This window comes from Somniosus microcephalus, chromosome 23 (assembly GCF_052327205.1).
Source record: "Somniosus microcephalus isolate GS21.2 chromosome 23, FLI_Smic_1.0, whole genome shotgun sequence".
Taxonomy (NCBI): domain Eukaryota; kingdom Metazoa; phylum Chordata; class Chondrichthyes; order Squaliformes; family Somniosidae; genus Somniosus; species Somniosus microcephalus.
The window spans coordinates 30,926,079-30,953,572 of NC_141009.1; the positions used below are offsets into that span (position 1 = coordinate 30,926,079).

Consider the following 27,494-nt stretch of genomic DNA (forward strand, 5'->3'; position numbering starts at 1 on the left):
GTAGGGAAGTTATGCTAAACCTGTATCGAACCTTGGTTAGACTACACTTGGAGTACTGCGTACAGTTCTGGTCGCAATATTATAAAAAAGATATAGAGGCACTTGAGAGGGTGCAGAGAAGATTTACAAGGATGATACCAGAAATGAGGGGGTATACCCATCAGGAAAGGATGAACGGGCTGGGTCTCTTTTCTCTTGATAAAAGGCTGAAGTGTGACCTAATAGAAGTCTTTAAAATTATAGAGTAAATACAGAGAGAATGTTTCCACTTGTGGGGAAGAGCATAACTAGAGGCCATCAATATAAGATAGTCACCAAGAAATCCAATAGGGAATTCAGAAGAAACTTTTTTACCCAAAGAGTGATGAGAATGTGGAACTTGCTATCACAGGGAGTGGTTGAAGCAAATAGTATAGATGCTTTTAAGGGGAGACTAGACAAGCATATGAGGGAAAAGGGAATAGAGGGTTATGCTGATAGATTTAGATGAGGAAAGATGGGAGGAGGCTCATGTGGAGCATCTATATACGCCAGCATGGACTGGTTGAGCTGAATAGCCTGTTTCTGTGCCATATGTAATCCTATGGCCCCTTATCCTGAAACTATGACCCCCCTAGTTCTAGACTCTCCAGCCAGGGGAAGCAGCATCTCAGCATCTACCCTGTCAATCCCCCCTCATAATCGTATAGGTTACAGATGCTGAAGGAACTGCTGTTCGGTGCATTGTTTTTCTTTACAACCTCCTGAGAAATCTGCACAAGAACCGCAATGGCACAAGTTTCCAAGCGCTGTCAGGTCGACAGGGGTGGGTGGGGTGGTTGTCTGTCTGAGTCGTATTACCCCGGGGAATTGTCAACGCAACGATGGGAGGGAGGGGGCGCGAATACCCGAGCTAGTGAGAGAGAGTCTGCGGGGCCCTCGGTCACTGCGGCAGCAACTCCCAGAGCGACAAAAACCTCTACCTCAGATGGCGGACCACGGCCAAGTTGTGTCCCCCCACCCACCCCGCGGGCGCCCTGGATTAGGAGAGGCCAGTGATAAAATCCGCTTGGATTGCGGGACATGGCCTTCCAAGCGGTGCGGTAGGGGAGGGGGGCGCCATTTGCTTTATTTCAACTCCCACCGCCGATTTGATCGTCATAAACCTCAGGCCGCCCAACTCGATGCGAGTCCCTTGCGGCCCTCACGCCATCCGCCGATTACCTCGGGTGAAGTTTTCATTCCCCCTCCGTTCTCACCACCACCACCGCCGCCTCCTCCTCCTGTCAACGACATCCGGTCAAGCCAATGGCTTGACCTTTCAACCCGCGCCGTGCGCTTCCTGTCGGTGCGAGGGTGGGCGGGAAGTGGACTACATTACCCATGAGGCCTCACGCGGCCAACGTGCGTAGACTTCCGTGCGCGCGCACACCCGCCGCCCTTCTGGGTAATGTAGTTCTGAGGCCGAGCAGACCAGGGCAGCTAGCTCGGGGTCCTGTGGTTCCCCCGGATGTCCCAAGAAGGCGAACAACAGGAGGAGCCGGGGAGCCTTTAACCCGCTGGCTTTCCAGTCTAATGGTAGGAAGAACGAGGAGTAGGCAATATAAACTAAAGGGTACGATCCTAAAGTGGGTGCATGAACAGAGAGACCTGGGGGTATATGTGCACAAATCGTTAAAGGTGGCAGAGCAGGTTGAGAAAGCGGTTAAAAAAGCATACGGGATCCTGGGCTTCATAAATAGAGGCATAGAGTACAAAAGCAAGGAAGTTATGATGAACTTTTATAAAACACTGGTTCGGCCTCAACTGGAGTATTGTGTCCAATTCTGGGCACCGCACTTTAGGAAGGATGTGAAGGCCTTAGAAAGGGTGCAGAAAAGATTTACAAGAATGGTTCCAGGGATGAGAGACTTCAGTTACATGGACGGACTGGACAAATTGGGATTGTTCTCCTTGGAGCAGAGAAGGTGAAGAGGAGATTTGATAGAGGTGTTCAAAATCATGAGAAGTCCAGACAGAGTAGATAGCGAGAAACTGATCCCATTGGTGGAAGGGTCGAGAACCAGAAGACACAGATTTAAGGTGATTGGTAGAAGAACCAAAGACGACGTGAGGAAAAGCTTTTTTACTCAGCGAGTGGTTAGGATCTGGAATGCACTGCCTGAGAGGGTGGTGGGGGCAGAGTCAATCGTGGCTTTCAAAAGGAATTGCATAAGTACCTGAAGGGAAAATAATTGCAGGGCTGTGGGGTTGTGGGGAAGTGGGGACTAGCTGAAGTGTTCTTAGAGAGCTGGCATAGGCTTGACAGCCTGAATGGCCTCCTTCTGTGCTGTAACCATTCTATAATTGTTCCCAAGCTGACTACAACAATAATCATGGGATATCGGCCACTTTAATAAGATGACCTTGGGTAAAGGTGAAAACATCCCCGCTTCACTGTCTCCACCCCCTTAACATGCCATGGCTTCAGTCCACATGTCCTTTAGTGGCATTTCTGTTCCACTTTAGTGGGTCATGTTACTTACAGATGTCAGAGACCAGCCCTGTGTGATCATAAATTATTATGCTTTATAGTAATCATATAATTTAAATTATAAATACGATAGGGATGGGGGGATGCAGTTCAGGACATGAATGCTGTCCAGCAACTAAATAAGTTTTCTCCCTTCAAAGGCATTCGCTTATCGTATTAAAGCAGGGGAGTTTGTTTTATTTTCTGTGGCATAGTGGTACAGTATTTATACTTGTTTTCATTGATCAGAAGGTTGTCCAATACCAGTTCATTTTGGTGATAAAGTTGAGACAAATTGTTTGATTTGTGTTGATGAAGGACTGTGTAAAATACATTTGCAGGGATGAGTGAGTAGCTTTTTGCTAGATTTTTACTGTTCCTGCTTGTTTTCCCACAACTAAATAAAGGAATGTTTGGCATATTTTTCCTACTTAGATTTTATTGTTGCTGTGTCTAAGGTGTTCAGCAGACAGATCCCATTTTAAGTAATTTATGCACTTCTGGCCACCTAGTCATAGGAGACAGATCATTGCCCTTGAGATTCTGTACAGATGAGCAATAAAAATGATGCTGATTATTAATAATCAAAGCTATGATGGAAGGTCAATGAAATTGAGCTAATTTTCTTTAGGGGAAAAAGAGACTTTTACCGTTGTCAAATGGATTAACAAAGCTAATCAAGTCAAATATTTCACTGATGAGAGTTCCATTACTGGGGACACAAGTTTAAAAGTTAGGAGCAAGAAAGGAAATCAAGCAGATTTTTTTTGATAGGTATGTTTCTTGATTTTAAAAAAATGGTGGAATATGGCATGAAGATGGGTAGGTGGAGATTAGATTATTCGAAAAAGGCCAGATTTATTAAGGCGATTGCTTTATCCTGTTCCTAAAAACTCTTTTGTTGTTTGTATAACATGTTACACAGCATGTTAGAGTATTGGCTGACACCATTTCAACAGCTGAGGTTGTAATATCTGTTTGTCTGCTTTACAATAGTGACTTAATTGAAGCGCTTTGGGACATACTGAGGATGTGAAAAGTGCTACATAAATGCAAGTTCTTTCAAGGACACCCATTGATCTGTAACTTCCAGATTGCAAACTCAGCAGTAGATGTAGCGGTAGGACTGTTACAACAGTGACCCTTGACCTCTTGGACCCAAGTCCAGTCGGTCTCAGTCTGGGTGGGCGTGTGTGCTGTAAGGAGGATGCCGAGAAATTCCAGTATGATTTGGACAGGTTGGGTGATTGGGCAGAAGCATGGCAAATGCAATATAATGTGGATAAATGCAAGGTTATCCACTTTGGTGACCAAAAACAGGAAGGCAGATTATTATCTGAACGGCAATAGATTGGGAGAAGGGGAAGTGCAGCGAGACCTGGGTGTCCTTGTGCACCAGTCGCTGAAGGTAAGCATGCAGGTGCAGCAGGCAGTTAAAAAGGAAAATGGTATGTTGGCCTTCATAGCGAGAGGGTTCGAGTACAGGAGCAAGGATGTCTTGCTGCAGTTGCACAGGGCCTTGGTGAGACCACACCTTGAGTATTGTGTGCAGTTTTGGTCGCCTTATCTGAGGAAGGATGTTCTTGCCATGGAGGGAGTGCAGCGAAGATTCACCAGGCTGATACCTGGGATGGCAGAATGACGTATGAAGAGAGATTGGGTCGATTGGGCTTATACTCGCTGGTGTTTAGAAGAATGAGAGGGGATCTCATTGAAACTTATAAAATTCTAACAGGACTAGACAGACTAGATGCAGGAAGGATGTTCCCGATGGTTGGGGAGTCCAGAACCAGGGGTCACTGTCTAAGGATAAGGGGTAAGCCATTTAGGACTGAAATGAGGAGGAATTTCTTCATCCAGAGAGTGGTGAACCTGTGGAATTCTCTACCACAGAAGGCGGTTGAGGCCAATTCATTAAATATACTCAAGAAGGAGTTAGATATATTTCTTAAGGCTAAAGGGATCAAGGGATATGGGGAGAAAGCAGGGACAGGGTACTGAATTTGGATGATCAGCCATGATCTCATTAAATGGCGGAGCAGGCTCGAGGGGCCGAATGGCCTACTCCTGCTCCTATCTTCTATGTTTCTATGTCTAGTTTTTTGTACTCATAGCTATACTATAAAATATGATTCAGATTAATGCTAAACAGTTAATCTCAGCCAAAGGCTACTGTATTGACGTGTGGAAAATGGAAAATTCATATACTATAGCAGCATTGGGTGCTCTTCTGAAGCTGGGATTAGAAAATGGCGTTGAGGCGGTTTTTTTCGCCCAGTTGCATTTCCATTGTTTTTTGAGGAAAGGAGATTTTTCATCAGTAATTAAACAATGGGAGGCCTTTGGGTACAGAGTCGACACACTCCCACGAGGTGGAAAAGAAGGGCATCCAAAGCTAGAGCTCCCTAAGGATGAATAAAAATATAGAGATTAAAATGAAACAGAAAAAGGAGGCTTATGACAAATGTGAGGTTCATAATACAGTAGAGAACCAAGCTGACTATAGAAGTACACAGGAGGTCCAAAAAAGGGAATTAGAGGGGCAAAGAGAGAGCCTGAGAGTAGATTAGCAGCTAACAAAAAAGGAACTCAAATGTCTTTTATCGACATATAAATAGTAAAAGGAAGGGTGGGACTGATTAGGCAGCGGGCATAGCTGAGGTACTAAATGAGTACTTTGCAGGTGCAGCAGGTGGTTAAGAAGGCAAATGGTATGTTGGCCTTCGTAGCGAGAGGGTTCGAGTACAGGAACAAGGATGTCTTGCTGCAGTTGTACAGGGCCTTGGTGAGACCGCACCTTGAGTATTGTGTGCAGTTTTGGTCGCCTTACCTGAGGAAGGACGTTCTTGCCATGGAAGGAGTGCAGCGAAGATTCACCAGGCTGGATGGCAGGAATGACGTATGAGGAGAGATTGTGTCGATTGGGCTTATGCTCACTGGAGTTTAGAAGATTGAGAGGGGATCTCATCGAAACCTATAAAATTCTGTCAGACCTGGACAGACTAGATGCAGGAAGGATGTTTCTGATGGCCGGGGAGTCCAGAACCAGGGGTCATAGTCTAAGGATAAGGGGTAGGCCATTTAGGACTGAAATGAGGAGGAATTTCTTCACCCAGAGAGTGGTGAACCTGTGGAATTCTCTGCCACAGAGGGCGGTGGAGGCCAGTTCATTAAATATATTCAAAAAAGAGTCGGATATATTTCTTGAGGCTAAAGGGATCGAGGGATATGGGGAGAAGGCAAGGACAGGGTACTGAATTTGGATGATCAGCCATGATCTCATTGAATGGCGGAGCAGGCTCGAAGGGCCGAATGGCCTACTCCTGCTCCTATCTTCTATGTTTCTATGTATCTTTACTAGAGAAGTGGATGCTGCCAATGTAGCAGTAAGAGAGGATGTATACTGATTGGATAGGATAAAAATAGATAGAGGAGGTACTCAAAGTAGAAAAGTCACCCGGTCCAGATGGACTGCATCCTAGGTTACTGAGGGAAGTAAGAGTTGAAATAGCAGAGGCTCTGGCTACAATCTTCCAATCCTCATTAAGTACGGGAGTGGTGCCAGAGGATTGCAAGGTTACACCCCTGTTCAATAAAGGGAAGAGGGATAAACCTGCCAATTACACGCCAGTCAGCTTCACGTCGGTGGTGGGGAAACTTTAGAGACAATAATCCGGGACAAAGTTAATTGGCACTTGGAAAAGTATGGGCTAATAACTGAAAGTCAGCACAGATTTGTTAAAGGCAAATCGTGTTTGAGTAACTTGATTTGAGTTCTTTTATGAAATAATGGAGAGGGTCGATGAGGGTACTGCGGTTGATGTTGTGTATGGACTTTCAAAAGGTGTTTGATAAAATACCATATAATAGACTTGTTAGCAAAATTAAAGCCCATGGGATTAAAGGGACAGTGGCAATGCAGCTACAAAACTGACGAATGGGGAGAAAGGAGAGTGTCGTGGTGAACATAATAGCAAAATACTGTGGATGCTGGAACTCTGAAATAACAACAGAAAATGCTGGAAATACTCAGCAGGCCAGGCAGCATCTGTGGAGAGAGAGAAACAGAGTTAACGTTTCAGGTTTGGGACCCTTCATCAGAACTGGAAAAAGCTGGCGATGTAACCGATATTAAGCAGGTGCAGAGACGGGGGGTGGGGGGGGTGGTTAGGAGGGGAGGAAGGAATAGAAAGAACACCCTGTACTTTTGTAAGAGGCAGGAAAGATAAAATGTTGCAAATGGGAATGGCAAAAATCATGCTGCATGAGAAATTGTTGAACTCAATGTTGAGTCCGGCAGGCTGCAAAGTGCCCAATCGAAAGATGAGGTGCTGTTCCTCGAGCTTACGTTGAGCTTCATTGGAACAATGCAATAGCCCGAGGACAGAATGATCAGAGTGGGAGTGAAGCGGTGAATTAAAGTGACAGGCGACCGGAAGCTCAGGGTCAACCTTACGGACTGAACGGAGGTGTTCCGCAAAGCGGTCGCCCAATCTGCGTTTGGTCTCCCCAATGTAGAGGAGACCGCATCGTGAGCAGCGAATACAGTATACTAAATTGCAAGAAGTACAAGTAAATCGCTGTTTCACCTGGAAGGGGTGTTTGGGGCCCTGGACAGTGGGAAGGGAGGAGGTAAAAGGGCATGTGTTGCATCTCCTGCGCTTGCACGGGAAGGTGCCAGGTGAAGGAGAAGGGCTGTTAGGGGGTGATTGAGGAGTGGACCAGGGTGTCGTGGAGGGAGCGGTCCCTTCGGAATGCTGAAAGGGGAGGTGAGGGGAAGATGTGTTTGGTGGTGGGATCACGTTGGAGGTGGCGGAAATGGCGGAGGATGATCCATTGAATGTGGAGAACAGTTGTTTTTCAGACTGGAGGGAAGTATACAGTGGTGTTCCCCAGGTGTCGGTTTTAGGACATATGTTAATGACCTGGATTTGGGTATATAGAGCAAAATTTCAAAGTTTACAGATGACATGCAACTTGGAAATGTAGTAAACAATGAGGAGGATCGTAACAGACTTCAGGAGGGCATAGACTGGTGAAATGGACAGAAACATGAGATGAAATTTAACAGAAGTGTAAAGTGATGCATTTTGGTAGGAAGAATGAGGAGAGGCGATATAAACTAAATGATGTTCTGATGAAGATGAGTAACATTCTTGAAATAACATAATATGCACTAAATTATTTTTGGGGTTTGGAGCTGTAAATGGCAAAATAAATAACTAAGAACTGCTAGTCGGTGTTTTGTACCTCCAGGAAACCACATCTGCAGTTAGTGCAAGTTTGCCATTTTAGTGATGTTTCCATTCAGTGTTAAACCTTTAATGCCTTGGAAAAGCATTATTGATGGATCTATAAATAAGCCACAAGTACGGTTTTACTTTTAAGTCTTATAACTTCAATTATAAATAGTAACTCGTTAAGGAGTATAGTTTTTCCTGAAATAACATGGTGTAATGGAATAGCACGTTTATATGCTAATGTACGGTGTCAGAATGCTCGGCCATGTGTTCAAGACTGATTCCTGACACAGAGAAAAGGGTTAGTTTGTGAGCCAATAAGCCTGTGCACATCCCAGCACCCAAATCGAGTGTTTCGGGAGAGCATCGCCTGTAGGTCAGCTGCTTCGTCTCTCATTCACAGAATGGTAAAATGAAAGAAGATGGAGACAAATTTTTAAAAAAAAGTGAAATAAAGTACAGGACACTTTTTTTTATCCGGCACCGACGGGACCGGCGTGGTACCGGATTACAGAGAGTTATAGTTAAAAGGTACGAGAGCTCCGTACACAGCCACAAATCCAGGCTTCCCTGTTGCTTAGCAACAGGTGCAAGAAGCCCGACCACAGACCAAGCGTCCCTGTTGCTTAGCAACAAGTGCAGGAACCCCGATTACACAGCCAAGAATCAAGAAACGGCCACTAATATGAAGAAAAACTTAACTGAACCTACTCCTGAATTTTGCCGGTTAACCGAGATTTCCGGTTGCTTTGGTGCCGGTAAATCGAGAGTTTCCTGTATCAATTGCAGATTGGGGTTTTACAGCTTTATTTAAAAACAGCAAATTATGCATGCAAAAAGAAACACACTTTGTTAAATACGAATGAAATAATATTTATTTCCGGAATTTGAGGACAGGTTCAGGTGGAGAAAAGGATCTGGTTATTATTGATGCATTTCGCTTGATGTTGTCCTCAATGACTTCAATCATGGGGCTAATGCACTTACCTGCATAATGCATATAGTTAATGTTTTCCAGAGTGATGCAAGCTGAATTTGGTTTCTATTAAATTAGACTTCAAAAAGATAAAAGAAAAGCAAACCCACTTTGTTTCCAGTTCGGTATGGTTGGTAGTGTTTGTACTAAGTAAGCCTTCAAATTTTTTTTGTACAAATGTGTCTTGTATCCAAATATTGTAGCATAAGTGAAGAAGATTTAGCTTTTAGAGCTGTAGGCTGAAAATCTTAATTCAATGTTAATGTAATGCTCCACAATGATTGATTATGGTTCATGTGCTTTAGGATTTTTGAAGTAATTTTAAATTGCTTTTCTTACCTCCCTCACTCTGGTACTGTTTAAATAGAACTGGTCGTATTCTGATACTTTGCCAAAGCATGGTTGCACAATCTAACAGGCTAGCCAGCTGTGCAGGACAGCATATTGAGCGCAATCACATGCAGTTCCAGTCAGGTTGCCGTATAGCATTCAGCAGTGGCAACTGTGGCTGATTTTTCCCTTCGCGAGCCCAGTGGTACTGTGACCAATTGTAGCACCCTTAAATCCGCAATCTCAGCACAGTTCGGATATTGAACCTGGGGTCTTCCTATCTGTGTGACCCAGAAACAAGGATTTCACCTTTAAAACACCAGGGTATGCATTCCGTTTGACTGAGATGGAGGTGGAATGGATTGGAGGCAGATAGCAATTGATTATATTTATTATTGGGTGAATATTGAGAAATTTTCTTTAAAAACTTCTGCTTTGAAATTGTGATTTATTTTAGCATATGAATGTTGAACACATCCATATGAGATTCCTCTCATTCAATAGTACTTGCCATAACACATTAATGCTCAAAAGGTTATGCAATCAAATATCGTGCTGAAGACTTGTGCTCCAGAACTAGCCGTGCTCTAGCCAAGCTGTTCCAGTACAGCTACAACACTGGCATCTATCTGACAATGTGGAAAACTGCTCAGGTATGTCCTGTCCACAAAAAGCAGGATAAATCCAATCTGGCCAATTACCGCCCCATCCGTCTACTCTCAATCATCTGCAAAGTGATGGAAAGTGTCATCGACAGTGCTATCAAGCGGCACTTACTCACCAATAACCTGCTCACTGATGCCCAGTTTGGGTTCCGCCAAGACGACTCGGCTCCTGACCTCATTACAGCCTTGGTTCAAACATGGACAAAGGAGCTAAATTCCAGAGGTGAGGTGAGAGTGACTGCCCTTGACATCAAGGCAGCATTTGACCAAGTGTGGCATGAAGGAGCCCTAGTAAAATTGAAGTCAATGGGAATCGGGGGGGAAAACTCTCCACTGGCTGGAGTCATACCTGGCACAAAGGAAGATGGTTGTGGTGATTGAAGGTCAATCATCACAGCCCCAGGACATCGCTACAGGAGTTCCTCAGGGCAGCGCCCTAGGCCCAACCATCTTCAGCTGCTTCATCAATGACCTCCCCTCCAACATAAGGTCAGAAATGGGGATGTTCGCTGATGACTGCACAGTGTTCAGTGCCATTCACAACTCCTCAGATAATGAAGCAGTGTATGCCCGCATGCAACAAGACCCGGACGACGTTCAGGCTTGGGCTGATAAGTGGCAGGTAACATTCGCGCCACAGAAGTGCCAGGCAATGACTATCTTCAACAAGCGAGAGTCTAACCACCACCCCATGACATTCAACGGCATTACCATCGCCGCATCCTCCACCATCAACATCCTGGGGTTCACCATTGACCAGAAACTTAACTGGACCAGCCACATAAATACTGTGGCAACAAGAGCAGGTCAGAGGCTGGGTATTCTGCGGCGAGTGTCTCACCTCCTGACTTCCCAAAGCCTTTCTACCATCTGCAAGGCACAAGTAAGGAGTGTGATCGAATACTCTCCACTTGCCTGGATGAGTGCAGCTGCAACAACACTCAAGAAGCTCGACACCATCCAGGACAACCACCTTAAACATTCACTCCCTCCACCACCGGCGTACCGTGGCTACAGTGTGTACCATCTACAAGATGCACTGCAGCAACTCGCCAAGGCTTCTTCGGCAGCAACTCCCAAACCCGCGACCTCTTCCACCTAGAAGGACAAGGGCAGCAGGCGCATGGGAACACAACCACCTCCAAGTTCTCCTCCAAGTCACACACCATCCTGACTTGGAAGTATATCGCCGATCCTTCATCGTCGCTGGGTCAAAATCCTGGAACTCCCTACCTAACAGCACTGTGGGAGTACTTTCACCACACGGACTGCAGCGGTTCTAGGCGGCTCACCACCACCTTCTCAAGGGCAATTAGGGATGGGCAATAAATGCTGGCATTGCCAGCGACGCCCACATCCCATTAACAAATAAAAACAAATTAAAGATTTGTGCCTGAGGCACAGTGTTTCAACAAATACAGATTACTATGAATTATCGAGGAAGGTGCCAGGATAGCTTTTATTTTACTACGTCTATTATAAACACAATTATTTAGTTGCAGTGCAAAGGGAAAAATATAGCTTCATGTGGTAAAAACTGGCATTATTATAAACTTCATGCAGGATATATTGTCTGCCAGCCTGAAAATTTAGTTTTACAGTGTTGAGTATTATATTACAGAACCAGAGTCATGCAGATTTATTAAATGGTAATTCCCCTTTATTTCTGCCCCTCAAATTTCACTCCACTTCTGCTTGGTCTGTTGGGTGCGGTTGTCCAACTTGTGAACATTTTCACTGGTGCTTTCATTCCTATTTCCTGGTCGACCTGCAAAAGAGCATATTTGAGTACTACAAGAAGGGATCGCTCCTGTAGAGACAGCCAAACCAATCCTGAGTGTCATTGTTACCATCATACCAGACTGGGATTTGAGTTTAGTCTCCTTGTTGAGAAACCAGCACTCTTAGCAACATATGTACCTGCCAATATATCTTATTCAAATAATGGGCCAGAATTTACCGTAGCTGGCGAATGAACGGCTACACTTGCCCTTGCCTGTTTAATTTCCAGGCGACTTTGCACGGCAAGTTGCTGTAAGTGGGTGAGGGAATCGGTGCGGTGCCCTCTACAAGGCATCTGGGACCTGTCTGTACAGGACAAGCAACTGTGTATATCCTTAACCAATCAGACTGAAGAACTGAGCATTGCACAGCGCAGAGTCTAAATCAGGAAGAAGAGTGAATTCAATATCAAATCGGGTACAGCAAGCCAAATAAAGAGAGGGAAAGAAAGATTGGATTAAGAGGCAGAAAGAAAAAGTTAAAAAAAATCTCCAACAAAAAGCTTGAAGGAATGAGACTCCACACTTGTAATAGTTAATTTTCAGTGTCAGAGGGGTTGTTTAGCAGTAATTAAGACTTATCACGCCAATAAAAAGGGTACTTCGACTGAAATGGACAAGTCCTAACTTTCTGTGGTGAGTTTAGTTCGTATCTACTGTGCAAGTTCAGGAACTTTAAGCCATTGAATACATTTGAATGGGGAGCCAGACAGCGAGATGCTGTTTTCGGGAAACTAACGGTGGAGCGGTGCATCTCAGGAGCAACTTCTATATTTTCACATTTAACCGTGCATCTGCTCCAAAATGTTAGCCAGAATTGGACACAATGTAGATTTCTAAGTTAAATAGATTATTTGAAAATGATGTTTTAATTTGAATTGTGATGAAAATATATGATAGGATTACATAGGATATACAGCACAGAAACAGGCCATTCGGCCCAGCCAGTCCTTGCTCCACTCAAGCCTCCTCCCTTCTTTTCTCATCTAACTATCTGTATAACCCTCTATTCCCTTCTCCCTCATATGCTTATCTAGCCTCCCCTTAAATGCATCTACACCATTCACTTCAACCACTCCCTGTGGTAGCGAGTTCCACATTCTCACCACTCTTTTGGGTAAAGAAGTTTCTTCTGAATTCCCTATTGGATTTCTTGGTGACTATCTTATATTGACGGCCTCTAGTTATGCTCTTCCCCACAAGTGGAAACTCTGTATCTACTCTATCAAAACCTTTCATAATTTTAAAGACCTCTATTAGGTCAAGAGAAAAGACACCCAGCCTGTTCATCCTTTCCTGATAAGTATACCCTTGCATTTCTGGTATCGTCCTTGTAAATCTTTTATGCACCCTCTCCAGTGTCTCTATAAGCTTTTTATAATATGGCGACCAGAATTGTACGCAGTACTCCAAGTGTGGACTAACCAAAGTTCGATACAAGTTCAGCATAACTTCTCTACTTTTTAATTCAGTCCCTTCAGAAATAAACCCTAGTGCTTGGTTTGCTTTTTTGATGGCCTTGTTAACCTGTGTCACTACTTTCAGTGATTTGTGTATTTGTACTCCCAGATCCCTTTGCTCTTCTACCCCACATAGATTTGTATGCCACCATGGTTGCTCCTTCCACTCAGAGCACTTTGACACAGCTTTGGGTTGAGGAGTAGGACAAGCACCTTATAGAATCACCAAGATAAAGCGCCCATGTAGGACTTAGACAATGTTTGCAATGTAAATATCAGAAAATGTAGATCTTTTTATTTCTTAGTATGAAAAATGTTTGTTGGATAAGGCAGTAGAAAGTGAATACGTGCTAGGAAGGGTCTAAGTGATGGCTGGTCAGCATGCTTTTTGGGTGATAGCGTGTGAAAGTTCATACGGTCAGTAACCAGAGATGTTCATTATGAGAAGCAGTTGTTTATAACAGAACTCCACTCCACACTTACAGCCAATATATCATTTCTGTTGATGTCACCCTTTTCCTATGATCTGCAAAGGCATGGGCCGCGATTTTTCCTCTCAATGCAGCTTGGGGGCGGGACAGCTGCCTTCCAGTCCAAAGATGTGCGGGTTAGGTTGATTGGCCATGATAAAAATTGGCCCTTAGTGTTAGGGGGGATTAAATACGTGGGGTTACGGGGATAGGGCTTGGGTGGGATGGCTGTCGGTGTAGGGACCGGGTGCTAGGGTTTGGATGATCAGCCATGATCTCGTTGAATGGCGGAGCAGGCTTGAAAGGGCCGAATGGCCTACTCCTGCTCCTATCTTCTATGTTTCTATGTTTCAGGGTTCCAATCCCGCCCCCAACGACGTCCAATGCGATTTTGCGTCAGTTGGCCTTGTTAAGCCCACCCTGCGGGCTTGCCGGCCAATTAAGAGAAAGCCGGTGTCAGATGACGTCAGTTGATGATGCGTCATCTGCTGGTTTTCTTAAAGGGGCCAAGCACAATTTTTTTTGACAGCTGATTTTTCAGTGTTTGACAGCATTTAGGTGCTGCAAACACTGACAATCACTGTACAAAGGTGAGCTCTTGCAGCCAGGCTCTCCAGTGACTCCCTCCTTAGGCTAGAACAGATGGCAGCTGCAAGTGAGGTTACAGAAGTGATCTGTTACTGTTGAGAGAGGTTCTCCCAATGAGGTGGGACTATACAAAAAATTGAAATCTTGTCACCTATAGAAAAGTCTAAATACATTAAAAATGATTTCCCCAACATTTTCTTACCTCTCAAACTCACCAGTGTACCATTGGATCCTTCACACCACTTCTGCAGCTGTCATCAATGCACAAACATTACAGTGGACCCACAGCATGCCACACTTGCCTGTCATGGTGCCTGGACATCGGGAAGCCCGCAGTAGACCTGTCAAAATTGCAAAAAGCCTCTTAACTGCCTGTTAACAAGCAGTTAAGTGCCTATAATCATAGAAACATAGGAGCAGGAGTAGGCCATTCGGCCCCTCGAGTCTGCTCCGCCATTTAATGAGATCATGGCTGATCATCCAAATTCAGTACCCTGTCCCTGCTTTCTCCCCATATCCCTTGATCCCTTTAGCCTTAAGAAATATATCTAACTCCTTCTTGAATATATTTAATGAATTGGCCTCAACTGCTTTTTGTGGTAGAGAATTCCACAGGTTCACCACTCTCTGGGTGAAGAAATTCCTCCTCATCTCTGTCCTAAATGGCTTACTCCTTATCTTTAGACTGTGACCCCTGGTTCTGGATTCCCCAACCATCAGGAACATCCTTCCTGCATCTAGCCTGCCTAGTCCTGTTAGAAGTTTATACGTTTCAATGAGATCCTCTCTCATTCTTCTAAACTCCAGCGAATATAAGCCCAATCGACCCAATCTCTCCTCATACGTCATTCCTGCCATCCCAGGTATCAGTCTGGTGAATCTTCGCTGCACTCCCTCCATGGCAAGAACATCCTTCCTCAGATAAGGTGACCAAAACTGCACACAATACTCAAGGTGTGGTCTCACCAAGGCCCTGTACAACTGCAGCAAGACATCCTTGCTCCTGTACGCGAATCCTCTTGCTATGAAGGCCAACATACCATTTGCCTTCTTAACCGCCTGCTGCACCTGCATGCTTACCTTCAGCGACTGGTGCACAAGGACACCCAGGTCTCGTTGCACTCCCCCTTCTCCCAATCTATTACCGTTCAGATAATCTGCCTTCCTGTTTTTGCCACCAAAGTGGATAACCTCACATTTATCCACATTATACTGCATCTGCCCAATCACCCAACCTGTCCAAATCATACTGGAGTTTCTTGGCATCCTCCTCACAGTGCACATGCCCACCCAGCTTTGTGTCGTCTGCAAATTTGGAGATATTACATCTAGTTCCCTCATCTAGATCATTTAATATATATTGTGAATAGCTGGGGTCCTAGCACCGATCCCTGCGCTACCCCACTAGTCACTGCCTGCCACTCGGAAAAAGACCCGTTTATTCCAACTCTTTGCTTCCTGTCTGCCAACCAGTTCTCTATCCAAGTCAGTACCTTACCCCCAATCCCATGTGCTTTAACTTTACATGCCAATCTCTTATGCGGGATCTTATCGAAAGCCTTCTGAAAGTCCAAATACACCACATCCACTGGTTCTCCCTTATCTATTCTACCAGTTACATCCTCAAAAAATTCCAGTAGATTAGTCAAGCAGGATTTACCTTTTGTAAATCCATGTTGACTTTGTCCGATCCTGTCACTGTTTTCCAAGTGCTCTGCTATTACATCTTTTATAATGAACTCTAGCATTTTCCCCACTACCGATGTCTTCCCGTTTTCTCTCTACTACCTTTTTTGAATAGTGGGGTTACATTAGCTACCCTCCAATCCATGGGAACTGTTCCAGAGTCTATAAAATTTTGGAAGATGACCAGCAATGCATCTACTATTTCTAGGGCCACTTCCTTAAGTACCCTAGGATGTAGATTATCAGGCCCTAGGGATTTATCAGCCTTCAATCCCGTCAATTTCCCTAACACCATTTCCCTACAAATACTGATTTAATTCAGTTCCTCCCTCTCATTAGACCCTATGTTCCCCAACATCTTTGGGAGGTTATTTGTGTCCTCCTTTGTGAAGACAGAACCAAAGTATGTATTTAATTGGTCTGCCATTTCTTTGTTCCCCATTGTAAATTCCCCTGATTCTGACTGCAAGGGACCTACGCTTGACTGCACCAATCTTTTTCTCTTCACATATCTATAGAAGCTTTTACAGTCAGTTTTTATGTTCCCTGCAAGCTTACTCTCATACTCTATTTTCCCCCTCTTAATTAATCCCTTTGTCCTCCTTTGCTGAATCCTAAACTGCTCCCAATCCTCAAGTTTGCTACTTTTTTTCTGGCCAATTTATATGTCCACTCCTTGGATCTTATGCTATCACTAATTTCCCTTGTTAGCCACAGTTGAGTCACCTTTTTTGTTTTATTTTTATGCCAAACAGGGAATCACAAATTCTGTAGTTCATCCATGCGATCTTTAAATGTTTGCCATTGCCTATCCATCGTCAACCCTTTAAGTAACGTTCCCCAATCCATCCGAGCCAACTTGCGCCTCATACCATCGTAGTTTCCTTTATTTAAATTCAGGACCCTAGTCTCTGAGTGAAATACTTCACTCTCCATCTTAATGAAGAATTCAATCATATTATGATCGCTCTGCCCCAAGGGGCCTCGCACAACAAGATTGCTAATTAATCCTTTCTCATTACATAATACCCAGTCTAAGATGGCCTGATCTCTAGTTGGTTCCTTGCCATATTGGTCCAGGAAACCATCTCATATGCACTCCAGGGATTCCTCCTCCACAGTATTGTTACTAATTTGGTTAGCCCAATCTATATGTAGATTAAAGTCACCCATGCTAACTGCTGTGCCCTTATTGCACGCGTCTCTAATTTCCCATTTAATGCCATCCCCAACCTCAGCATTACTGTTTGGGGGTCTGTATACAACTCCCATTAATGTTTTCTGCCCCTTGGTATTTCTCAGCTCTACCCATACAGATTCCACATCAGAGCTAATATCCTTTCTTACTATTGTGTTAATCTCCTCTTTAACCAGCAATGCTACCCCACCTCCTTTTCCTTTTTGCCTGTCTTTCCTGAATATTGAATACCCCTGGATGTTGAATTCCCAGCCTTGGTTACTCTGGAGCCATGTCTCCATAATCCCAATTATATCATATCCGTTTACATCTATTTGCGCAGCTAATTCATCCACCTTATTACGAATGCTCTTCGCATTAAGACACAAAGCCTTCAGGCTTATTTTTTAACACTCTTAAACCTTTTAGAATTATTATTTACTGTGGCCATGTTTGATTTAAACCCTTGATTTCTCTGACTGCCACTTTTGCTTTTCTCCTTTCTGTCTTTTACTTCTATCCTTGCTTCCCTTTCCTCTCTCTCCCTGCACAGGTTCCCAACCCCCTGCCATTTCAGTTTAAACCCTCCCCAACTGCACTAGCAAACACTCCCCCTAGGACATCGGTCCCGGTCCTGCCCAGGTGCAAACCGTCCAGTTTGTACTGGTCCTACCTCCCGCAGAACCGGTTCCAATGTCCCAGGAATTTGAATCCCTCCCCCTTGCACCATTCCTCTAGCCACGTATTCATCTGAAATAGCCTTCTATTTCTACTCTGACTAGCACGTGGCACTGGTAGCAATCCTGAGATTACTACCTTTGAGGTCCTATTTTTTAATTTACCTCCTAACTCCCTATATTCAGCTTTTAGGACCTCGTCCCGGTTTTTACCTATATCGTTGGTACCTATGTGCACCACGACAACTGGCTGTTCACCCTCCCCCTCCAGAATGCCCTGCAGCCGCTCCGAGACATCCTTGACCCTTGCACCAGGGAGGCAACATACCATCCTGGAGTCTCGCTTGCGGCCGCAGAAACGCCTATCTATTCCCCTTACAATGGAATCCCCTATCACTATAGCTCTCCCGCTCTCTTTCCTCCGCAGCAGAACTACCCATGGTGCCAGGAAGTTGGCTACTGCTGCCTTCCCCCGATAAGTCATCTCCCTCAACAATATCCAAATTGGTATATCTGTTTGAGAGGGGGATGGCCACAGGGAACCCCTGCACTACCTGCCTGCGCCTACTATTCTGCCTGGCGGTCACCCATTCCCTTCCTGCCTGTGCAGCCTTTACCTGCGGTGTGACCAACTGATTAAACGTGATATCCACGATGTTCTCAGCATCGCGAATGCTCCAGTATGTATCCATTTGCAGCTCCAGCGCCGCAATGCGGTCTGCCAGTAGCTGCAGCTGGATACACTTCCTGCACACATGGTCGTCAGGGACACAGGAAGTGTCCCTGATTTCCCACATAGCGCAGGAGGAGCATGCCACGGGGCCGAGCTGTGCTGTCATGACTTACCCTTCAATTAATTTAAGTTAAATTAAATCAAATCAATACCACCAATTACACTACAATTAAATGATATACTCAAAGGCCCTTGGTAACTAGCACTCCCTGATACACAACAGAGACCTTAGAAACTATAACCACAAAAATTAAGACCTTCTAACCTTTATAAACTATTAGCCTTAACTGTCAAACTTTGGAGTAGTATAAATACTCACCTGGCCGTACTCACCCAATCAGCTTCTTCCTCTTGCCCGTGTCACTTTTTGAATCATGGCGTGGCTCTGGAACGCCGCCGCCGGTCTGCGAGATTGACCGGCCTTTGAGAAAAAGCCCGCGAAAGTGAGTTTAAATACTCACTACTCTCCTGCTGCTCTCGACACCAGCCTCTTCCTACAGGGTGAAAAGTTAGGAAAAACAAAGGCGAAGCAAGGGAGCTCCTCCTTCCACTCCTCACCCAACTCCGACTCACCCAATCTTCTTCCCGGCGCTAGGTGTCGGGTCCATGCGCAAATCAGGGACCCGACACCTGGGAAGATTGATTGGAGGCAGGTTGACGGCGGGTTTCCGACCCGCTGTCAATCTTTGCAATTTTGCCGGATGTCCCACCTCCAAACCCGCCCCCCCGCGCGCCGGCAAAATTCCACCCATGGTCTCCACCATGTCTTACTTTATGCTTGCTCCCCTTTAGATTGTAAAATTATGCAGTGTGCAACAGACAGTAATGACTTTTGAAGGCTTTGAATGGACTGTAGAGCAATACCAAACCTGAGGGGTCCAAAAAAACAGAATTGTTGCTTCACCATCCCTGTGGTGAGCTCCACAGTATCTCAGGTGGTGGCATGGGCAGTGTATACGCTCTGTCTGTTGTGTATGTGGAGTTATGACTCAGCTCATCAACCATGGCTACAAACTGCAGCCCTGGTCACCTGAAAGCCATCCATTCATATTCTCTCTCACCTTGGCTCAGTGGAAGCTGTGATGAAATAACTCTGTGTTCTGGCATTTGTATTGTTTGTTGTTGTTGTACTTGTTAATGTCTGGAATGTTCTACCGGTGTAACCACTAATGTTCCTCCCTAGCCCCGCCCCTCTGGATCCTCCGTATTGGTGTGAGTCTTACTTATAAGAGCTGGGTCTTACTCATAAGGGCTGGATCGGTGATGAATGATGGTTGCCCTGTGTTAACTTGATGCCATGTTCTTACTTAATAAAATTGATGTGCCAAATAACGGCCTGAATCCATGAGGTCAAAGCTTAAAACTAAAGGCTTTTATTAAGTAAGAACATGGCATCAAGTTAACACAGGGCAACCATCATTCATCACCGACCCAGCCCTTATGAGTAAGACCCAGCTCTTATAAGTAAGACTCACACCGATCCAGAGGGGCGGGGCTAGGGAGGAGCGTTAGTGGTTACACCGGTAGAACATTCCAGACATTAACAAGTACAACAACAACAAACAATACAAATGCCAGAACACAGAGGGGGAGAAATTGGGTGAGTAGCGCCACCTGTTAGCGCCTAAAGAGGCAGTCAGTGGCTGTAGCGCCACTGGCTGCGTCTCCGGCGATATTCAGTAGGGGCGCTAATGGTGGCGTTAGGCATTTGCGCTGCGCTGCCGCCGATGATGTCATCGGTGTGCGCAGCGCCCCGTTCGCAATATTTGGTAGCGAACGCCGCAGTTGCGCCGCTCGCTACCCGCGCCCGGTTCACGGGGCCTTACTGTGCCAGCAGCGGCGCAAGTTAAGGTGGAGGTGCGGAAAAAGCGGCCGCCTGCCAGCACCTCCGTCCCCGGCCTCCTAACCACCCCCCCCCCCCCCCCCCGCAGCATTGCCGGCTGTTTCCCGAGAGCCTGGCACTTCTCCTTGGTGCCAGGCTCATTTGCCGGCACTCGCGATCAGGGATCGCGCTGTTGCAGGCACCTCCCCCTTAACAGTGGGAGGAAGGCCTGCAGTACCGCAGCGTGCCGTGCCGCAGCATGTGGCGCTGCGGCACATTGCGCTGCGATAATCAGTTTCAGCGCCCTAAGAGGGACGTGGAGCGCCTCGAGCCTCGCCCCGTCTCCCTCGAGGGGCACTGAAACTGAATTTCTGGCGATCGGTATCACTGCGCTAAATCTTGCGCTCAGCCGACTTTTGCGCCACTTTGGCGCCCCAACCCAATTTCTAGGCCAGAGTTATTTCATCACAGAAGCACACTCAGCTCAGTCAGAAGATTGTAGCTTCAAGCTCCAGTATAGAAATGAGCACATAATCTAGGCTGGCCCTTTAGTGCAGTACTGAGGGAGTGCACTAAAGGAGGTAACGTGTTTTGGATCACGCATTAAACCGAGGCCATATCTGCCTGTTCAGGTGGATGTAAAAGATCCCATGACATTCAAAGAAGAGCAGGTAGTCCACCCAAAAAAGTAGATAAACTGGTAATTTTTGTGGTTTGTGGGACTTTGCTGTGCATAAATTAGCTGCCACGTTTGCCTACATGCGGGTGACTACACTTCAAAAGTAATTTATTAACGGTCGGGCACGACAAGTGCTATATAAATGCAAATCTTTCTTTCTCGGGGCTGTCAAATAACACACACACCATTGACTGCTCCATAGTAAAAGCTCAGTCGCCCTCAGGATAATGGGTATTAATGTGCAGTGTGGAACCACCTGATTATGGATGGGATATTCCTTCTACAGGAAACTTTCGATTTACCGGCACCTAAATAACCGGAAATCTCGGTTAACCGGCAAAATTCAGGAGTGGGTTCAGGTAAGTTTTACTTCATATTGTACTTGCCTTCCTCAGATCTGTTGCTGTGCAAGGGTGTGGCTGTTGCTAAGCTACAGAGACGCTTGGAACTTGTGGCCATTGTTCTGCACTTGTTGCTAAGCAACAGGGTTTGTTGCTTTATACGGAGCTGTCAGCTCTCCATATCTTTTACTATAGCTTTCGGTTATCCGGAATTTTTGATGAACCGGCACCACGTCGGTCCCGTCCGTGCCGGATTAAAAAAAAGTTTCCTGTAGTTGTTGTATTTGGGTTGACGTGGAGCACTGATGACCAGATGGGTTCTGTAAAGTCTGTAGGTTGTGCAGTAAATAACTTCAGAGACTTTAGAAGTACAAACAAAACAGGTCTTTACTATTCAGAGGTCTGGGCGATTTCTGCCCTAGTTAACGTATTCCAACCCTTATATACTGGTGTGGTCACTATCGGTATTACAGTATACATGAGCCAATAAATAGTGCCACCCTAAAGTAGTGCTCTTAAAGGCGAACGGTTACATTCTATAGTTCCCTTAAAGGTAAACGGCTACATACACAACACTCCTCCCTTTCTAGCTTATTACTTACAGAATCCCGTTAAACATACAATCTTCAACTTATATAGACAGTTTGCAGATATACTCTCGATGGAGTCAACGTCATATAACAATTTACAGATATACTCTCGATGGAGTCAACGTCATATAACTTCATGTTTAACATAACATAATAACATATATAACTTCATGTCAAAACAGATCACAGATTCAGTCTCCGTAGGAACAGTTGCAACATACTCTTAGTGGAAACAGTTTACAGGTTCAGTCTCTGTGGAGGTTTCCGGATTCTGTCCGGATAACGCCGCAGTGGTGTCGTCATTCCCAGCGGTCCAGTAGGTGTCTCTGGTAAAGTCGATTCAGCTGGAACAACAGTGTCAGGTTTATCTGATTCTAGTATTACTAGATCAGAAGTAGGTGTTCTGGGTACTTCAGTTTCAACATTACTCGGGTAAGGTGGTGAAGTCGGCTGCTCATTTGTGGCGGACCCTGTGATCTGGTCAACATGGCGCCTTATTACCTTGTCCCCAATGTCCACCGTGTACATCAACGGTCCTAGCCTTTTTTTAATAGTTCCAGGCTGCCATTTCTCCGTACGGTAGTCCCGGGCCAAAACTTGTTGCCCCATCTGGAAAGATCTGGTGGCCCTTTCATTCATGCCCTGGAATTGCCGGTTCTCTACGTCCCTTCTTACGTTTGGTTTGAGCAAATCCAGCCGGCATCTTAGGCGTCTATTGCAAAACATCATTGCGGGAGTTTGATTCGTGACCGCATGTGTTGCATTTCGATAGGCCAACAAAAAGCTATCCACCTTATGCTGTAAACTTATGTCTTCATTACTCATGGCCTTTATGGCCTTCTTGAAGGTCTGGACAAATCTTTCAGCCAGTCCATTGGAGGCGGGATGGTATGGGGCTGATGTGTAATGTTTAACCCCATTGCTTTTTAGAAATTTCTTAAATTCCTCAGACACAAATTGCGGCCCATTATCGGAACAGACCTGTTCTGGCAGACCATTCCGCGCAAACATTGTCCTTAGCACCGTAATGGTTTTTTCCGTCGTGGTGGTGGTCATCTTAATTACTTCCGGCCACTTGGAGTGGGCATCTACCGCTATTAAGAACACCGAGTCCATGAAAGGCCCCGCAAAGTCGATGTGTACTCTTTGCCAGGGAGATGAGGGCCACTCCCATGGGTGCAGAGGAGCCTGTGGTGGCGCGTTCTGAACCCTCTGACATCCTAGGCAATTCTTCGTTATCTCCTCTATGTCCCCATCGATGCCTGGCCACCACACAAACGCCCTAGCTAGGTTCTTCATCTTTACGCCCCCCAGGTGTCCTTCGTGCAGCTCCTTGAGTATTTTCTTTTGGAGTTTGGGTGGAATCACCACTCTAGACCCACACATCAGGGTTCCTCGACACACAGACAGTTGTTCTTTCCTTTGTGCGAATGCTTGCAGTGTTGGTTCGCACTGCGCTGGCCATCCCTCCACCGTTAAGTCATAGACTCGTGAAAGAGTCGGGTCATTCCTTGTCTCATTTTCGATCATTGAGTTCGTGATCGGCAAACACTCCACTATTGATGAGTGGAACAACTCTACTGGGTCTACTGTCCTCGCTTCTTCTACCATTGGCAATGGCAAGCGTGATAGCCCATCAGCGTTTCCATGTTGCTTGGACCGTTTGTACTCAATATCATACTGGTGTGCCCCAAGTAAGACTGACCATCTTTGTAGCCTTTGTGCTGTCATGTTGGACACGGCCTTGTTCGGGTTAAATATGGACACCAACGGCTGGTGGTCTGTCAGCAATGTGAACCTCTTACATTGCAAGTAATGGTTGAATTTCTTCACGCCCCACACAAGACTGAGGGCCTCCCTGTCTATCTGGGCGTAATTTCGCTCCGCGGGTGTCAAAGATCGGGACGCAAAAGCCACTGGCCTTTCCGAGCCATTTGGTAGCCTGTGCGAAAGTACTGCTCCAATTCCGTACGGTGAAGCATCACACGCCAGCCGAAGGGGTAATGCTGGGTTGAAATGAGCCAACACTTCTTCAGAGGTAATCAACTCCTTGCTTCTGCGAAAAGCCTTTTTGCACTCCTCACTCCACTTCCATGGTGTCTCCTTTCGCAACAGCTCATTCAGTGGATGCAGCACCGTGGACAAATTTGGTAGGAACTTGTGGTAGTAATTGATTAACCCCAAGAATGATCGTAACTGTGACACGTTCCCTGGAGCGGGAGCCTTCACGACTGCTTCTATCTTCTCCGGTGATTTATGTAGTCCCTCGCGGTCAATGATATGACCGCAGTATGAGATTTGTTTTTGGAAAAACTCACACTTATTGCGGTTAACCCTAAGGCCATACTCCTTTAACCTGGTGAGTACCAGTTTCAAATTCGTGAGCTGTTCCTCTTCATCCATTCCCGTGATTAGGATATCATCCAAATAGCACTGCGTGCTTGGAATTCCTTGTAACACCTGTTCCATGGCCCTCTGCCAAATTGCTGGTGCCGAAGCCACTCCAAAGACCAGTCTGTTATAACGGTACAACCCTCTGTGGGTATTGATAGTTAGGTATTGGCGTGACTCTTCCTCAACCTCCATCTGTAAATATGCCTGAGCTAGGTCTATCTTCGTGAAGTGTTTTCCTCCAGCCAACAAAGCGAAAATATCTTCAATCCTTGGCAGCGGGTATTGTACCGACTGAAGCACCGGGTTCACTGTGATCTTGAAATCCCCGCAGATACGGACCTTCCCCGGTCCCCCTGGCTTACTACTTGGTGAGGATTTCATGACGGGTACAATGGCCGTGGCCCACTCACTGTGGTCTACTTTTGACAGAACCCCTGATCGTTCAAGTTCTTCTAGTTCTGCCTCCACTGCTGGTCGTATTGCATACGGTACCGACCTGGCCTTACAAAACTTTGGGCTTGCATGTTCTGCAATCTTGACCTTTGCTTTAATACCTCGTAGCTTTCCCAGTCCTTGCTGGAATACCTCTTTAGCTTCGTCTAATATTCTGGCCAACCGTTCAGGTTTGACGTCCTCTTTTTCGGGCTCCACCGTCATGGTGTTTAGTGCATGCCAATCCATCTTTATTTTCCGGATCCACTCCCGTCCCAGAAGTGGTGGGCCTCCCTCAGACAACACATACAGCTCCAACCGGTGGTGAACTTTATCTTTGTATTTCACCTTGACCTCTATCTTCCCGATGGGGAATACTTTTTGCCCCGTGTATGTCTTCAGTATCAGATCCGCATCCCGTAGTGGAATATGCTTGAAAAACTTTTGATAGTCATGCTTATTCATGACCGTCAACGCCGATCCGGTGTCCACTTCCATTTTTACTGGGACCTTTTCAATCGGTAGCGTTATCCAAATAGTTTGACGGTCGGCTTCATTGCTCACGTTGTGAATTCTTAGACCGTCCAGTCCTCTGCCTTTGGCGTGTGTGTCCGACTTCTGTTCCTTCAGACTCTTCCTATTTGCGTCATGTACCTTTCTGTCCCATTTTTGTGAGGACTCATTATTGTTGCACGTCGTTCCTGACCGGCACACTTTAGCTATGTGCCCGATCTTGCCACATTTCCAGCATTCCTGGTTTTTACCCCAGCATTGCTTTTGGTCGTGTGTTGACTTCCCACAACGATAGCATTTGGTGATATTACCTCGTTTAGGCATCTTCTCTTCTCGAGAACAACACAAGTATTTCTTTACTTATTATTAATTTTTTTTTTTTTTCTCTTCTTGAGAACACACCAGCCTTTCTGAAAAATCTTATTACTTTTCTGAAATTCTTAATAATTTCCAAGATGGCGGTTTCCCGCTTCTTCCTTCTTCTTCAGCGGTTTTCCCCGAAAAATGGCGGCTTTCCCGCGCTTCTCGCTCTCCCCGCCCACTTCAATGGCGGTTTTCCCGCGCTTGGCGGTCTTCACCCGGTCCCCCGACGCCGTCTGTCAGCCCGAGTGCGGCCCTTATCTATAATGCGATCGCTGGATCGCGAAGCGGCTGCCGGCCCTTATCTGTAGATCCGATCGCTCTCGCGGCTCTCGGCCCTTATCTGGAGATGCGATCGCTGGCTTGCAACGCCTCCCGCTCGGCTCTGGCTCCCCCGCTCGCGCGGCTCTCGGCTCTGACACTCCCGCGCCTACTCGCAGGCTCAGCGCTTCGTGGCAGCGGTTGCTGCACGGCTTCTCACATTGCCCGCGGTCCGGCTGTCACCCGACGCCGTTGGACCCGAATGCTTTGCCCTTCTCCTCCAAATACTTCTACCCCGTTTTTTTTTTTTTTTTTTTAATTTAGTTGTTTTAACTACTCACAGTCTCTTCGGCCGCCTTGTTTTAGGCTGATTGGCTCGCTCAAGATGTGGTAGCAGGGTAATCTGTGCCTGTTGCTGCCGCAGCTTTGCTGTTAATCTTCCAGCTTCCAGTAAGTACTATACTTTTAGTAGACGGAGCCTCGTGTTTTCTTTTTGAAGCTCTCTGCTACTGGTTAGTCTTGCCGCAGGGTACGATCGGACTCGTCGCCACTGTAAAGTCTGTAGGTTGTGCAGTAAATAACTTCAGAGACTTTAGAAGTACAAACAAAACAGGTCTTTACTATTCAGAGGTCTGGGCGATTTCTGCCCTAGTTAACGTATTCCAACCCTTATATACTGGTGTGGTCACTATCGGTATTACAGTATACATGAGCCAATAAATAGTGCCACCCTAAAGTAGTGCTCTTAAAGGCGAACGGTTACATTCTATAGTTCCCTTAAAGGTAAACGGTTACATACACGACAGGTTCTGTCTATGATTTCTTATGAAGCCTTCTCCACTGGGTATCTATTTCCCAATGGGAAAGTGGCAAAATGCCTCCCCGATAAACCTGATGTCAGTCACTTCCTTAATACAGGAATGAACAGCAGACTGGTTTATTGGCCAGATATCCCTGCAGTAGGCTGGAAAGATACTATGGCGTAGAAGCTAATGCAATTCCGACCCTCCATAATATGGGAAGAGCCATCCCAGTCCTTGCAGTTGTTTGTAAATGAGCTTGCAGCAAGTTACTTAGCTGAATGAATGCCTCTGCTGTGAAGGGGCTGTGTCGAAGACAGGTATATCTGACACATCCAGGTAGGAGTGGCTGTAAACATGGGTCCTTGGCTGTTGTACCCTTGTTAGTTGGTCTTTTTCATGCAATTCATCCAGCACTGTGGGAACACCGATGGGGATTCCCCTTCTCCCAACTTTGCTAGCTGTAACGTGTCCTGCAGCAGTAATTATCCAAACTCCAGAAAAGTGTGTGTTAGCCAATTGTTGCCTTTCAGCAAAGATGCAACAATGTAGAGGGAGGAAAAGTATACAGGATGTTTGCTCACAAACAAAGAAATGTTCACTGCCAATAAACTAGACTTCAAAACACTCAGCGGAACAACAACAGCGACCTTGCTTTAAGAGATATACTCCAAAGCTGACCAGGCCTGTTTCTATGTTGCGCATCATTTGTGGGACCTCATTTTCCTAAATATACTAATTAAATTAGGCTTTTCATGCCTGTAACACCACCTCTTTGTTTCCCTCAAAAGTGTGGTGCAAATAGAGGTACAATAGGTTGGGGGTCCAATTTTCCTACCTATGCTTGCTGCCAGCGAGTCTGTGGAAAATTAAGGCTATGATGTACAGTGTGTTGTGTATTGTTTCTGGGCACACATTTAGCTGCTCTCTTCTTTAGCATAGTGAGGCCATTTTGTGTTTTATGACACACTCAAGTAGCCAGTCTAAGTGAAAGGCATAATACATGATCCACTCTTCTGTTAACCCTT

At 45.8% G+C, this 27,494-nt stretch overlaps 2 protein-coding genes across 5 annotated transcripts in view; one reads left to right on the forward strand and one right to left on the reverse strand.

Moving 5' to 3' along the window:
- rbm18 (RNA binding motif protein 18) overlaps positions 1-1,315 on the reverse strand; it is a 34,200-nt gene extending 32,885 nt beyond the window's left edge. The window contains exon 1 of the mRNA XM_085965723.1: positions 1,204-1,315. The gene's annotated coding sequence lies outside the window, so the exon portion shown is untranslated. The remainder of the gene's footprint in view (positions 1-1,203) is intronic.
- Positions 1,316-1,421: 106 nt separating this feature from the next.
- mrrf (mitochondrial ribosome recycling factor) overlaps positions 1,422-27,494 on the forward strand; it is a 67,695-nt gene continuing 41,622 nt past the window's right edge. The window contains exon 1 of one of the 4 annotated variants that reach the window (XM_085965719.1): positions 1,422-1,594. The gene's annotated coding sequence lies outside the window, so the exon portion shown is untranslated. The remainder of the gene's footprint in view (positions 1,595-27,494) is intronic. The other 3 variants (XM_085965718.1, XM_085965722.1, XM_085965720.1) reach the window with 3 other exon arrangements.